Source organism: Mustela nigripes, chromosome 1 (genome assembly GCF_022355385.1).
Source record: "Mustela nigripes isolate SB6536 chromosome 1, MUSNIG.SB6536, whole genome shotgun sequence".
NCBI lineage: Eukaryota > Metazoa > Chordata > Mammalia > Carnivora > Mustelidae > Mustela > Mustela nigripes.
Genome location: NC_081557.1, coordinates 116,253,891 through 116,270,972, shown reverse-complemented (window position 1 = coordinate 116,270,972; position 17,082 = coordinate 116,253,891).

The window sequence follows — 17,082 nt, the reverse complement described above, 5'->3', positions numbered from 1 at the left end:
CATAGATAGAAAAAAAGTTTAAAAGTAGATACACCAAAACATTAACAACAGTTATTTCTTTGTTATGAATTTAGTACAAATTTGCTTTGTACTTCTAAAAATTATCAAAATGAAAATGGTCTTCTTGACATGTTGAAAAATGAACATGTGGCATATATTCAGAACAAGAACAGAAAAGATTATATATTCTTATGTAGCCATTTTATAGAAAATATGAAAATTGAAGCTAAAATAAGTACTCTTATCTAAAAAATTCAAGTTTACATATTCTTTTTGACCTAAGGTTAGAGGATGTTATTTGTAATTCCTCCAAACTCATCTTTAAAAATTTAACAGGACAGTTCAGTAGTCTGTTTTTACTATAAGTCTATCTTAAGCAAGAATGTTGATAACCTGAAGGTTAACATATATTCATAAGCTTTTTTAAAAAAAAAAAAAACAAACCCAGAACAACATAATCCAAAGTCTTACCCTTTTTTGAACTGAAAACAAACAAAAAAACCCCAAAACAACAACAACAACTAACCTTCATGTAATACCTTTTGAACTTTTCCCCTTCAGTTTCTCACAGCATTACGTTTTCAGTTCCCATGAGTAAAGTACATTCTGAAAGCTATAAAGTATGAGAACATTATCCTGGAAGCAAAATGTTATTGTTAAGTCACCAAATATATTTCAACATTGATCATTTCATAACTTTGAAGATATACCAAAACAATTAAAAAATAGGTCTCCTTCAACTTTAGCTTTTACAACTTAAACAATCCACTAAAACTGTACCATGAGGGAAAAGGCTAACAACTTAACAACTTTTTTGAAAATTCTTGTGATTAACTCCTGTAAAAATGTGTAATTTTTGTGTGTTTGAGCCAAGTGCTTTCCTGGGTATTTTCCTACTGAATCTAATTCACCTTCCTAATGAAATCAGAAAGTATATAATAGCCATTACTCTTTACATTCCAGTCTTAAATCATAGTGGTTTGTCATAACTTTTTCTACATAACTTCAGATTTAAAAAGCCACTTTCATATGCTGTTAAATAATACTTTGGTCCAAGGAAGTCAGGAGCAATTGATAACCATCTATATAAAACTCAACTGGCTTGAGTTGTAGAATAATAACACAGTACAATAGTTTTGCATGTTTCAAAGTGTTATGGTTAAAAATCATAGTTATTGAATAGTTCTTCTTTGCCATGAAAAAAGAAAGCAGGAAGTGCTGGGGCACCTAGATAGCTCAGTTAGTTAAGTGTCTGCCTTCAGCTCAGGTCATAATCTCTGGGTCCTGGGATCAAGTCCCGACTTGGGCTTCCTGCTCAGCAGTCTGCTTCTCCCACTCCCTCTGCCTCTCTCTCTGTCCTGCTTGTGCTCATTCTCTCTCTCTCAAATAAATAAAATAAAATAAAATAAAAAAAAGAAAGAAAGAAAGGTGATTTTTCCTAGAAATTACACACAATTTTCTGGATACATCATGATACCCATCCAGTCTCTAACAATAATAATGGTATTTTGGTTCATGTAAATGGAAAGTCTGAAGGTAGATCAGGCTTTGGAGGAATAACAATTCAAATACTACTTTTATCATTGTGCCCTTTAAGATACTGGCTTTTTTTTGGGTTCGCATGGCAGCTTTTCACTCAGGCACAAATAACTATCAGCTCCAGACTCTAATCCTCATACTGCATTGAATAGAATAAGGGAGAATCTCTCTTGGTAACTAATATGGACAAGGAAAGAGGTTTCTCTTTCTCAGAAAGACCAAAATCCTTAAAACAAAACAAAACCAAGCCAAAAAATCAAATTCCTTGTCCACAGTTGGGTTACTTGCTCACCTATCAATAAGTATCTGAGAATAAGTAGAATGAGTTATAATGTAAGAGGACCCGCACCTGAATACATGTCACCTAAACAACATACCTCAGAAAGGGAAGGCATTGTTGCCCATTAAGAAATATGGGTGAAGTCCCCAAAGGAAGAGAAGCATGAGAGCACACAATGAAGTGTCTACTGTATCTATCAAAATTACATAGATTATTTTATATTAATAATTGTTATATTTCCTCACTTTTCAGAGAAAACAACAACAACAAAAAAAACAAACTTATTCTATGGTCTTTAACTCCATGACCAAAATGAACAATGTACCATGTTTTTGACTTGAAAATAAGTCCCAGATGGACAAATCCACAAAACCTGTGTTTTCCTATGCCTAGAAGAGCAGAGAAGACAGGGGTAGTCCAACGGCATATCAGAAACCATCTTAGGTAGTACTAAGAAAATGCATTGTATTTGCATCTCTTAGGAGAACTTTATGAAACTAATCCCAGAAAATGGGATTAATGCAGAAACTGAGTCATTCTTTGGGGTAGACATGGCACTAAATTGAGATCAGTTATATAAACAAGACCAACAAATCAATATGTTTATTTAATTATCTGGAATTATAGCTGGGAAGTTATTTATCCTATTGGACCCATTTATAGACATAGCTCTTTAAAAGGGACTTTCCAGAAGCCTAATATTAACATTCTTTGGTGCATATCATCCATCCAAGACAGAAACTTCCTCTTTTCCAAAGCCGGCTAGTCAACCATTCTTTGATTCTATTTCCTCACTATTTCTCTTTTCTGTCTCCCTTTTGTCTCCAATACTATTTCTCTGCTGTAGGTCCATGTCTCTCCTGAAGAGTGTAACTGCTCCCTAACCAGGCCTTGTACCTCTACCTTTGTCATCTCATTTCCCTTCTAAAACTCATCTCGGGGAATCTTTGTAAAATGAAATTCCAGTCCCTATGGCTTTCCGTTGTTTCACAAGGTAAAACTCCTTAGGTTTATATACAAAATTCTATCTCTCCAGTCTCACTTCTCACCAGTAATTACTACCATTTTTCTTTTTCTTTTTTTTTTTTTTAAACAATTTCATGCAATGTGGAACTCCTGGGTGGCTCAGTTGGTTAAGCACTTGACTTCGGCTCAGGTCATGATCCCAGAGTCCTGGGATCGAGTCCCATATCAGGCTCCTTGCTCAGCTGGGAGCCCACTTCTATCTCTGCCAGTTGCTCTCCCTGCTTGTGCTTGCTTGCTTGCTTTCTGACAAATAAAATCTTTAAAAACAAAAACAAAAACAGTTTTATGCAATGTTACTATGAATACTGTAAGTATTTGCTGAGAGTCATGGGGGTCAGTGCTCAGAGCCCCTGGGGCTCCTCTTGGAACCTTTTTGTTTTCTACCAAATCCCTGCAGTCACTTCTGGAATCTCCTGAAGTTCCATGGTGCCCAGTTTGGGAACTAGGGCTGAGGTAAATTTCTCTGTCTGGGGGAAGAAACCAAGGCTCAGAGGTTTAAAACTACTTGCTTCAGGAACCCTTGACCAATGCCATCAGGAAGGAAACTATGGGGAAATATGCTGGAGTGGGATGGGTGCTTAGATGGTGGCCTTGATCTCAGGCTTTGTCCACCTCCAACAAGGCCACTGCAATAGTTTGGCCCCACGGGTATGCAAATTGAGGTCTTCAGCCAGTGTGACATCACACCTGACCTTGTACCCTTGGCATCTAGACTGCCAGCTCCCCTTCTCAATCTCACTGGCTTCTCTGTGGATATGAATAACATCGAAGAAGGAATTTGAGGACTGGCATCACTTTCTAAGTGACTCTATTAGGGAAAACCACTGCTGGCAAAGCAGAAAGGGTGGATAAGAGTGGTGTAGAAAACTTGGGTGTGGAATGATCTGGCCCGTCTCCCTGACTGGCAGTTTGAAATCTTTTGCCAGTTGAGGCTGAAAGTCTTTCCAGGTGGCATGTGGAAAAAGAGACCCCCTCCTGCTTCTTATGAAGCAGCTGAACAGCTCTCTGGAGTTGGTCAGGCTGGACAGCTTTGCCATAACCTCTAGCACATGCCTCTTGTTAACCCTACGTTTTGTCCTTAGGAACATCTAAATTATGTGAGAGATACAAAGGTGTTGGTTTTAGAGCGGTTAAACCCCTTTAACATCGGCATTTTCTCAGCACGGGTCCAGAGAGTTGGCCCTCAGATACACACCTGGACTTTGGTTTGGTGGGGGTTGGGGAGGGACAGTCACAAGCTGCGTCTTCTTCACACACACTGGCCTTAGCTCCTGTGCCCAGTTCACAGTCTTCAGGATTGGAATTCCCACTTGGCTACAACTTGGCTGTTTTCCCTTCCTTGGTGAGATTTCTGGGCCTCTGCTCATCTATGATTTCCTTTACGCATCAAGTCAGTGTAAATTCCCTTTTATATTTAAGCCATTATAAGTTAAGCTATTTGTGCAATAGATCCAGGATGCTGAAAATATGGTCAAGTAGCTTCCAGTCTGACATATTTGCAGGGTTACCTTCTGTGTGAACTGCCAATCCTTCAGGAAGCCCCCATCTTTCCAGACAGTAATTCAAGTACTTAGTATTAATGTCAAATTTATTTTCTGTCTGTTATGGCTTGTGCATTGTTGCATTTCAAAAACCATTCCCTTATCCCAATGTCATAAATGTAATTTTTTATATCAGTGCTTCTCCAACTCTAATAGGCATATTTTAAAAATTGCAGATGTAGCTCAAAGGTGATGTCGATACTGATTACAGATCTTTCTTTCCTGTTTTTATATTTATATCTTTGATCTACCTGAAAATGATTGTGAATGGTATAAAAAGAGGCTTTCCCTGCATTATCGCCTATATTGATAGCCATGTATTCCTACAACTATTTACTGAATAATCCATCCTTTCCCCACTGATCAGTAATGTAATAGTTGTTCTATATCTTATTCTACATACAGTCTATTTGGGGGCTCTCCACTCTAACAATCTGACTGCCCTGCACTATAGTTGTTTAAGAATTCTAATCACTGTTATAATTACTACAGTTTTATAAAAGCCACACCCCATTTTTCCTCAAAATTGTCTTAGTTATCTTTGGTAGCTTTTCATTCTTAAACTCTATTATCTTAAATTCTGGAGGAAAGTACCGAAGGTTTTGATTGGAATTAACTATGCAGAAATTATAAACTGGGTGAGAATGGACAATCTTTATTGAATATTCCTAGCATGAAGATGGTAGATCTCTCCATTAATTTAGGATTTGTTTTTATTTTACTTAAGTTTTATAATTTTCTACATGAAGTTCATGCATCTTTTTATTACATTTGTACCTATGTACATTCATAGGTATATAAATATATACCTATCCATTCATGGCTCTTCTATAGAAATAAAAGTGATTTTTTTGTATATAGATATAATACCCCAAATCCACCGAATTCTATTAATTATAAAACTTTGTCTAATTGATTTTAGTTTTTCTACACAGCCTTTCTCATTGCTAAAAATCAGTGATCAGGAGAAATCTTAAGTAAAGAAGCAGAGTAAGAAGATTCCATAAAGGAACAAAGATAAAAATGTCAGACTTCTCATCAGAAATAATGCAAAACCGAACAACAGTAGAGAGGCATCTTTAAATTGATGAAAGGAAGAATAACAAACCTGTTCACCTAAAATTATATACCCAGCAAAAACATCCTTTTCTTTTTTTACATCTTTTCTAAAAATGAAAGTGACCTTTTCAGAATTCATCACTAGCAAACTAGTGAGAAGTTAAAGAAATCCCTTCAGGCAGAAGGAAAACAATACCAGGAGAAAATGTGGCTCTCCATAAAGGAATAAATACCAGCAAGGGCAAATACATGGATATACATGATTTAAAAAAAAAATTAAACCTCTTTATTTTATTTTTTTAAAAAAGATTTTACTTATTTATTTGAGAGAGAGACAGAGCACATAAGCAGGGGAAGCAGCAGACAGAGAGTTAGAAGCAGGATCCCTGCTAAGCAAGGAGCCCAACCTGGGTCTCCGTCCCAGGACTCTGAGATCATGACCTGAGCCAAAGGTAGACACTTAACTGACTGAGCCACCCAGATGCCCCTAACCCTCTTTAAAAAAGGAGGATGGATTAAAACAAAATTAATAACAATGTTCTATGGAGTTTATACCACATGTAGAGGTAAAATACATAACAAAAAGCTTGAGATAAAATGTAAGTATGTTATAATATTCTTGTTGTATTACTTGAATTAGTGCATTATTATTTGAAGGTAGCCTGTAACAAGTCAAAGATTTATACTGCAAACCTTAGGGCAACATCAAAGAAAAAAAAAAAAAAAAAAAAAAAAAAAAAGAAAGAAAGAAAGAAAAAAAGCCAATGAAAGAGGTAAAATAGAAACATTAAAAAATTCAATTAGTGCAAAAAGTTCAGGAAAAGCAGCCAGAACAACAAAAAAGGAACTAAAACCAAATGGGAAACAGAAAACAAATAAGGTGGTAGATTTTAAAGCCAACCATATCCATAATCAAATTAAATGTAAATGACCCAAACACTCCAGAGATTTTTACATTAGATGAAAGAGCAAGACCAAATTGCCTATTACCTTCAGGAAGTTCACTTTAAATACATCCCAGATACTTGAAAAGATGGGAAATAATTACTGTAATAATACTTTCTAAAAGAAGGCTCGAGTGGCTATATTAATGTCAAAGTTGATTTCAGAAGAGAGGGATATTACTAGATAAGCAGGGCCATTTCATAATGATAGTCAATTTGTCATGAGGAAATAGTCAAAATGTTTATATATCTAATAACACATTCCCAATAAATGAGAGAACTAAAAAATTTTTGTAGCCTCCAACTATAATTACAGTTGGAGATTTCAACCATGCTTCTCTCAATAACTTATACATAAATCAACAGGATGTTATTAAAATTTAGAACTAATGCTCTTTAAAATACATTGTTAAGGAAATGAATGAGAAGGATTGGGAGAAATCTTTACAAAACATGTGCCTGACAAAGGACTCTTAAATCTCACTAGGAAGATGACACTAATTAAACTATAGGGAACATGGGGGGCACCTGGGGGGCTCAATGGGTTAAGCCTCTGCCTTCCACTCAAGTCATGATCTCAGGGTCCTGGGATCAAGCCCCCGCATCCGGCTTTCTGCTCCCCAGGGAGCCTGCTTCCCCCCTCTCTCTGCCTGCCTCTCTGCCTACTTGTGATCTCTGTCAAATAAATAAATAAAATCTTTAAAATATATATATATATATATATATATACACACACATGTATGTGTGAGTGTGTGTGTGTGTATGTATGTGTATATATATATATATATATAAATAAAACGTATATATATATAGGGAACATGGGGCACCTGGGTGGTGCAGCGGATTGTGTCCAGCTCTTGGTTTTGGCTCATGTGGGGGATTTCAGGGTTGGGAGATCCAGCCTTGTGTGGGGCTCCATGCTCAGCCCAGAGCTGGGTTTAGATTCTCTCTCTGCCCCCACGGACCCTTCTTCCGGGCTCTCTCTCTAAAATAAATGAATCTTTAAAAATAAATAAATAAAGGGAATAGCTCTGAACCAAACTTCACCAAAGAAGATATATAGATAGCAAATAAGTATATGAAGATCAACATCTTAGAGAAATGTAAACTAGAATTACCCCGAGACACCATTATGCACAGCTTTAATCGGGTCCTTTTCACTGCGCTGTTGAGGGAAAGATTACCACCCTAACATCATGGGGATGGCCCAGCATAGGACACCTAGTACAGGATAGATGAGATCAACATCAGTGTAAGTTACATGTACACACAGCCTGGACACTGCATGCCACTGGCAGGGCCACACATGAGTAACTCCTGAAAACGGAAAAATTAGGGGCTGTGGGAGGTAAGCTTAGCATTATGAGGTGCCCCCTGGTTACCGCCTAAGGGTACGACTGGCTTCTCTGAATAACTGTCTGGCACGAAACTGGAACCTGCTACTCAGGGACAAGCAGGAACTGTGCCTGGTCCCCCTGGGAAGGAGGGTGGTTTGGCGGGGGAACCTCAGCCAGGGCAGCAAAGTGGGGAGGGCAACTAATGACAAGGCCATGTGAGGCCCTCCGCATTTTACCAGATGTCAGGACCACACATGATTACAGCCTTGCATTCAGTCTTTCATCACATGCACCCACTAAAAGGTTGATGAAACTGAGTGTTGGTGAGGATGCGGAGAAATGCAACTCCTAAATTGCTGGTGGGGAAAGTAAAATGATAGAGTCATTTTGGAAAAGAGTTTAGCAGTTTCTCAGAAAGTTAAACATAACGTTATCATGGAACTCAGCTCTCATTCTTCGGTATTTATCCAAGAGAAATGAAATGTGTATTCAAAGATTTGTATTCAAATGTTCAAATAGCCTTATTCATAATATCCCCAAACTGGAAATAACCATCAACTAATGGCACAACACAGAAATTGGGGTATTTCCACATAGTAAAATAACTATCAGCAATATTAAAGGAATGAACTGCTAATACACATAATATGGATGATTCTCAAAAGCCAAACACTATAGGGTTGCATTTACATGAAATTCTAGTAATGGCAAAATTAAAATGACAAAATGCAAATTAGTGGTTGCTAGGGACCAAGGACGGAGGGAGAGGAGTAATTACAAAGACACATGTTGATTAGGGTGATGGCTACAAGAATGTACACATTTCTCAAGGCCTAAGCTGGTGAATGTGATTGTATTTAAATTATTCCATGGTAAGACTGAGGATAACACATGGGGGAAAAAACCCTCAAGGCCTTAGGATTCTAATCAGCAAATTTCCTCAGGGCGGGTGCTGTTTTAGTCAAATTTGAGACTCTAAATTTTTTTCTCTTGTCTCATGGAATTTCTTCTTATTTCCTGTGATATTTATTGTGATCTTTTCTGTTGAATATTTGATGATGGGTTGCAGGAGTTTTTAAAATTTCTAAAATATCTTGTCTACTATATTGCTGCAAGCAGAAATCTCATTTTCTCAAATTCATTGGCTTTTAGTGCTTTAAATGAGACCTATGTACTTTTGTGCAAAATTTCCTCACCTTTTTTAATGGGAGAAATTCCAACTAGGGCTAAAAAAAAAAAAGAAAATTAATACTTAAAATATGGAGAATGTTTTTAAAAGTTGCCAACTTAGAAATTAATGCTACATACTGTATCTCACATTTAAATACATTACCAGATATAGAAATTTAATAGCTAAATAAAAGGTTGATTTTAAATTGAAATTATTTTAAGATGTTGAATTTAGAAATCAGTAAAAGTTGTCTACAAAATTTGAACCATATAGTAACATGGGGGTTAGAGGGGGTCTAAGTGTTCATTTATCAAACCACAAAATGAACTGAGAATGCCCTACCAAGCAGGCATGTGCTAAGTGTGGTGGATACATCAGTAAACAAAACTCAGGATGTTTCTCACACAGAGCTTACAGTATAGCAGGGAGGGCAGACCTTATGAAACAATTGTGAATAATGGCTTTAATAATGTACAAACTAAAATGAAGAAAAATCACAGGGTGCTTTAATAGTATGTAATGGGAAGATTAAAGCATGCTAGGGACTTAGGGAATGTTACCTAGAGGAATTTATGTTTCATCTGAAACCACGGGGTAAGTAGAAGTTCCCTTGACAAGGTAGAGAGAATAGGAAACAAAGACTTGGGTTGTGATGCCTGGGTGGCTCGGGTCAGTTCAGCTTCTGACTTCAGCTCAGGTCATGATCTCAGGATCCTGGGACTGAGTCCCTCATCAGGCTCCCTTCTCAGCAGGGGGAGTGCCTGTCCCTCTGCCTCTCTCTGTCCCCCTTCCCACTTGTGCTTTCCTTCCCTCCTTCTCTCTCTCAAATAAAATCTTAAAGAAAAAAAGAAAAAAAAAGGAAGGAAGGAAGACAGAGAGACAGATTGGGGATTAAGGAGCATTTCAGGTAGATGAAATAGTGTAAGGTCATGGAAAGTCCAGCACATCCAAAAACTGAAAAAGCAGAGTATATAAAGGGCAAAAATGAATCCTAACCCAAAGGGTAAGGGAAAAAGGAATAGGACATAATGATTCAAGAAAATGTTGCAAAATTGAAAAACAGATAAATGGAATACTGAAATGCTTTTAAATTTTAACCCTTTATTTTTTTTTCTTAACCTTCATTCAAGTCTTCAACTGTGGCATTGTTAGTTTTCTAGTTTGAATGTCAACAGATTAACAATAATCAGAAATTGAAAACACAAGTGATTCTAAACTAGTATTAATCGCTTACTGAGAAGATGACATACTGAGTGGGTAAGTTGATGAATGCTTAATGGCTTCTGCCTTCCTTTCCTCTCTACTCAAACCCAGTCTATCGATACTGCTTCTTAAATATATTTTCTTAAATATAAGGTGCATTTTTTTTCCTCTCTCATTTTAACCCTTCTCAAATTGGATTGTACAAAACAGATGTTTTTATTTTTTTTGAAAGTTAGTAAGACAATTTATTACTAAATTTTAATTTAAATGTAAAATATGAACTCCCAAAGTTACTTTCCATATATTCAAAAAGATGACTCTGGGACATAATACTGAAAAGTTAATATGTTATGCAGAGGAGGATTGATCATTACACTTTGGGCAATATAATTAAGGTTAAAAAATTGGGAAACTTCTCAGCAGAAACACAGGTATTTTAAAGACAGAAGATACTGGTAAGACCTATGCATGTTTAGTGAAGAATCATTTCTGACGAGATACCAAACACTAATTTGTACAGTTTACGCCTAATTTTGGAAAAAGAAGGTTTTAATACTCACACATAATTCAACTGAATAAAGAAAAAGAAAAGTGCATTCAAAACCCTAAACTATCCATTTGAAAGGGGAAAGAACCCAAGGTATTAAACATGGGTTATAAAAAGTTGCATTTAGATGAAAGCAATTCAAAAGAATCAGAATTTGAAAGCTTAGATTCAAATGATGATTATGATAACAAAACAAGAGGTATGTAAGGGGAAACTGGTGCTCCTCAAATTCGTTACCTACAAATTATTTTGGGGTCTTGGTGCAGTGCAAATCTGATTCATAGATGGTGTTGAATGGCTGAAGACTTTGTGTATTTCATTAAGATTCCAGTTCAGGACCAATTAGTAAAATAGCAGACAAATTATTAATGTAATATCACCCCCCATGCAGATATTAATTGAAGATAGTCCTTTTTTTTTAACATTTTATTTATTAATTTGACAGACAGAGATCACAAGTAGGCAGAGAGGCAGGCAGAGAGAGACGGAGAAGCAGGCTCCCTGCTGAGCAGAGATGCGGGGCTCGATCCCAGGACCCTGAGACCATGACCTGAGCCGAAGGCAGAGGCTTAACCCACTGAGCCACCCAGGCGCCCCTTGAAGATAGTCCTTAAACAAGATCAATTTAAATCCAATTTAAGAGTCTTAAATGAGAAGAACTGTACATTCTCAATCCCATTATTTCCCTCCATCTCCAATGTTAGGATAAACTGAGTCAGCCTTACTATCTCTTTGGTAGATGACTATAATGGCCTTCTAAACAGTTTCTCCCCCTTTAGCTTTGCCACCTCTTACTCATTCTTCAGAATATAGCACTAGAATAAATGCTTCAAAAACTCAATCTGGTTAGATATTTTGCTCCTTAATTTTTCCACTAAATTCAAACTGCCCTGGGGCCTGTATGAAGGGACCGCTCACCACTCTCCTCCCACCTCCACAGGATGCAGGCTAGTCTCAGTGAATTTCCTTCAAATGACTTTCCTCTCAAGGACCTGGTTTACACTAGCCCTTTTGCTTAAACCTTCCCTGGCTATCCCTCATTCGCCTGTTAGGATTTACAGTAACAGCACAGATTAACAGCACTTCTTAGAAACCTTCTCCCTGCCCACCCCCCCCCCCCCCCCCCGTTAGTCAGATGTATCATACTTCCTTTTAAGTACTTATAAGACATTATTACTTACTTAACTGTCATTTCCTGCTCAGTTTTTAGCTCTGTGAGAACAGGAACCATGTTTATCTTGTTCTCTGCCTGGGGCCAGTGCCTAGGCTCACCGATTGAGACCCAGTAAACACTTCTATCAACTCTGAGTCTATGTCATTCATTAACATATCAGCAAAGTATGATGACCCTTTTCTAGAACATATGCTGATTAGATCTTTCCTCCCTCAATACCCTCCTACCATTGAAAGGATATAGCACAAGGGGCCAGGCAACTTTCAACTTAATAAAATCTTACTTATCTGCAAACCTTGATTATAATTGCATTATAATTTGATATTCATTCAGTCAACAAATGATGACTAAGTACTACTTAGTTTGTAATGAATAAACAAACAAATACTCAAATGCTAGGCACTAGGGGGAAATAAACTTCGTGGAAAAAACCTGAAAACTGACAGAGCCAATAGAGTAGTCACAAACAAACAATAACTATGGAATTGGAATAAAAATCAAAAGTATAAACATGACACTAAAACCATAAAGAGATAGGAGCATATAATTTGGCTTCTGTAGTTGAGAAAAGCTTTTAAAGGAAGGTACAGAGAAAAAAGCCTTTTAAGGAAGGTACAGTGTCTTAGAAGATAAGCCAAATGGAGGGAAAATCATTCTCTGCAAAAGAAATAGTGTGCCAAAGGGGCGCCTCATGGCTCAGTGGGTTAGAGCCTCTGCCTTCAGCTCAGGTCATGACCTCCAGGTCCTGGGACACCACCCCCCCCCAATCGGGTTCTCTGCTCAGCAGGGAGCCTGCTTCCCCCACCCCCTCTCCCTGCCTGCCTCTCTGCCTACTTGTAATCTCTGTCTGCCAAATAAATAAATAAAGTCTTAAAAAAAAAAGATTAAAAAACAAAACAAACAAAAAGAAATAGTGTGCAAAAGCACAGCTAAAGAATCCTAAGTATACAGACAGTAGATGTGTAGATGATGACTCTAGAAATGTAGGTAAGACTTTAAAGAAAGTGAAGACACTGTCCAGGGTAAGAAGTTTGGGATTTGCTTAGCAGGAATAAGAGAAATTTAAAGAACATGTTAAGGAGCAGCGTAGCATAATCAAAGAAAAACTTCAAAAAACACACTTTCCTAGCAGTGTGGCTACATTAAAAGGAGGCAAGACTATAAGCAGAGAGATAAGTGAACAGTGCAAACAAAGAATAGAAGTGGGAATGCAGTGGCAATGGGAAAGGAGTTTGAGGGGTAAAATAGTATAAAGGGTAGGATTTGCAGTGGGATTAGGAGTAGTCATCTGGCTAAGTAAGATTCTGTATTGTGTTGATAGCAACTGTCACTTTGTAAAGCAAGCAAAAGACAAACCACCTGAATTAGGATTTAGAGAAGCTCATACATATTGCTTTTTTTTTTACTAATACATATTTCTTTACCAAAGTGGGGGATGAGAGAAATAGAAAGTGAGTCAGAAGTAATGTGCCTAAAAATGATCAATCATGGCACCATTTTAATTTGAATGAGTTTTACACTTTTATAATAATCACTAACCAGTCAATATTTTATTTTAAAACTTTTTCATAAATATCCTAACAAGGATACATTCTTAAAGAATCTCAGAAGTTAGTTTCAAAGGCAAGAAAAATAACTAAAGAAGTAGAAGCACTGTCTAGTGAGGACCCAGAAAGAAGGAACTTGGGCGGGTAAATTTTACTCATACACCACAAAAGTGAAAAGCGGTCGTAGATGGAGAGCCCTATGGTTCCATCCATTGGGATGATCAAAAGACATTTAAATAACAGGTATAGAATAATTCTAGTGCATATCCATGTGCATGTCTTTATAATTCTAGCGCATGTCTTTCAGGATTTCAACACCAAAGAAACTGGAGAGCTATACCCAATAATTTCATAAATTGATTGCTGTCCAAACAAATCAACTTTAGGAAACTGAATGATTGGGTTTACAAATTAGGACTTAGGCCACGACATTCAGCTTTCCCATGTCTCTAGTCCCACAGTTCAACTTTCTTGGGTAATTAGTACTGATTCTCTGCTTTTTCTTACCACCTATCCTTAATATAAAATTCAAATAATGTACACGTTTGGGATACTTAAGTCAGTTACATATTCTTTATGTAACTGTTCCTTAATTTGAAATGTTGAGTTGAGCATTTTGCATCTAAAACCCTTTTCACAAAAATCAAATTAAAATTTTCTATTAGTTGATTTAGTTGGCTTCAGAGAGAAAAATAAGGCATATATGATATAGAGTCTCCATTCCTACAACTATTAGCTATAATGAAAACCATTATAAAATTAATATAAACTTTCACCACCATCATCCCAAATAAATTTGCAGGTTCTCAGTGTGCTACTGTTGTCAGTACCAGTTTTCCAGCTTCCTCCTCTCTGTGAATAGTATAAGAAACTTGCAGTTTTCACTAGAAACATTAAAACTCAAGTGACACAGCAATTAAAAATTTAATTTTGTAGTTTAACTTTAAAGTTTTACACTACTCCACCTCTTCACCCTTTCTACAACTTTCAGCTTGAAAGAAAGGACAGATGAACTTGGGGATTGTTAAAAAGTAAAAATTAAATTTATAATGTTGTTACTTAAGTTCCAAAAGTGTTGTAGTTTGTAAAATTGACAAGGTCCTTTGATTTTTAATGCTTCCCTAAGTGCCTGTCAATTATATAAAGCTGTATGTAATGAATGTTATAAAATACTGTTCCAAAGTCTTTAAGTTTTATTTTTCAGTGAATATATTTAGTCCACATACATTATGTTAATAATACTAGAATTAAAAAAAAAAAAAAGAGAGAGAGAGCTACTTTTTCCAACGTTTGAATCCTTATCTTTGTCTAGGATTTTCACACTGTTTAAAATTTTTTTTAAGGTTTTATATATTTGACAGACAGAGATCACAAGTAGGCAGAGAGGCAGGCAGGGAAAGAGGGGGAAGCAGGCTCTCTGCTGAGCAGAGAGTGGGCCTTGATCCCAGGACCCTGAGACCATGTCCTGAGCCAAATGTAGAGGCTTAACTCACTGAGCCACCCAGGCGCCCCCAGGATTTTCACATTGTTGATGTTACTTTTCTTTAATCTGTTCTAACTAGTATTTTACCTCAACATATTCTTTATGTAACTGTTCCTATATAATCTTTATCCAGACCTATTCACAAAGTATAGTACACATAGAGCAGCACACGCTGCAGATGTTTTTGTTGGTAGTATAATAAATACATTTTACCCAGGTTATGGGAGAATTAAGGGAATGGAGTTAGTGAAAATTCCAATTAAGACTTTAATAACGTAGCTCCAAATAATCTCTCCAGGATTCTCTTCTCTCACTTTCTCAAGGCCTCAAGTTAATCAAAAAGGGTTTAAGGTTACAAGCCACTTACCAAATTATGAGAAAAAACTTTTCTACTATTTCTAGAAGAGCTAAGAAATTATTTGACTCTTCAATAACTTCAACAAAGTTAAAATAGCTTTGTTTTCTGCAAAGATTATGTTGTCAGGGTAGTACTGAGATTCTTTGTAAGTGTAGATGTATAGTGTTAATATGAGTTGATTTATTCCTTTTTGTTTCGAGTTGTTACATAAAAATATTTTTTAATTGGATTCCAAATTTCCACTTGATAATATAAGACATCTTTCACTATATTTTCAATAGCTATTTATATTTTGCATACTGTATGTAAGTTCAAATTAAAGAAGTTTCAAATAATCTAATTGTATATACAGTTGACCCTTGAACAACACAGGTGCTGGGGAGCCTACTGTCCATGCAGTCAAATCTGCATTTAACTCTGGACTCCCCAAAAACCTAACTACTAATAGCCTACTGTTGACCAGAATCTTTTCCAATGACATAATGTTGATGTAACACACTGTTTTTGTTATATGTACCACATACTGCACTTTTTTTTTTTTAAGATTTATTTATTTATTTGAAAGACAGAGATAGAGGCACAGAACATGAGCAGGGGAAGGAGGCAGAGAGAGAGGGAGAAGCAGATCCTCCACTGAACAGGGAGCCCCATGTGGGCCTCCAACCCAGGATCCCAGGATTATGACCTAAACTGTAGGCAACCGACTGAGTCACCAAGGCACCCCATACATGGTATTATTACAATGAAGTAAGCTAGAGAAAACAACAACAACATTATTAAGAACCAAACCCTTTAGCTTTGGTCATGGTCCCAGGGTCCTGGGATTGAGTCTTTCATCGGGCTCCCCGCTTAGCAGGGAGTCTGCTTCTCCCTCTCACCCTCTCAGAGCTTTCTCTCTCTCTCTCTCTCAAATAAATAAAATCTTTTTAAAAAAGAAAGAAAGAAAAAGAATCATACAGACGAGAAAATACATTTACAGTACTGTGTTGCAAAAACAATCCATGTACAAGTGGACCTGTGCAATTCTGGGCCACTCACACCTGTGTTGTAGAAGGGACAACTGTGTATGTATGCTATATAAAACGGACAGGGAGGCAAGAAAAAGACAAAGAGAAAAGAAAACTTCTTCTTCTGTGTTGCACAAGAAAACTTAAAATATTTCTTTCCTAAATTGAGTTTTTCAAAAGAGAAAATATAAAATAAGTTTTTACGGGAAACCAGCTGTTTTAATAGAAGGTAAAATATTGACACATGAACCACAAGGTGGAGCTATAATTCCATGCTGGTACTGATAGTTTAGAAGTTAATAGATTTTTCTTTTACAAGAAAATCTTTTAATCTTGATTTCTGTAATTTTTTTTATAATGGAAAAATCTAAGTGGGTTCATTAATCCTAGAAATATTTGCTGAAATTCTACTAAATTTAAGTGTGTATGCTAACTTTTAAAATACATAAATTGTAATGACTAAACACATTAGAATACTAAAAATGCTTTATTTCTACAGTGAATTTAATGTTAATATTAACTTTTAATGTTAGTCTCATGTGACAATATCAAATTACACACAGAATATGAACAGATAATAAATAAGTAAAATGCAATCAGATGATCTAAATAATAATAAAAAAGGGGGAAAAAAACCTCCTTTTTTCCTTCCAAATAATGGAATCAATTTTCTTAAAAATTTCTCAGGGCCGTTATTACATTTTTTACGTATATCATTTTTAAAAAGATCATTTGTCTAGTAATGTAGCTAGTAATTTAAAGTGAATTTCATTTTTCTCTTGATTTAACTTCATCTAAGACTTTTATTCTCTCTAGAAACATATGTAACTTCCCGTCGCTTAAAAGAAAACAAAAAACCATACTGT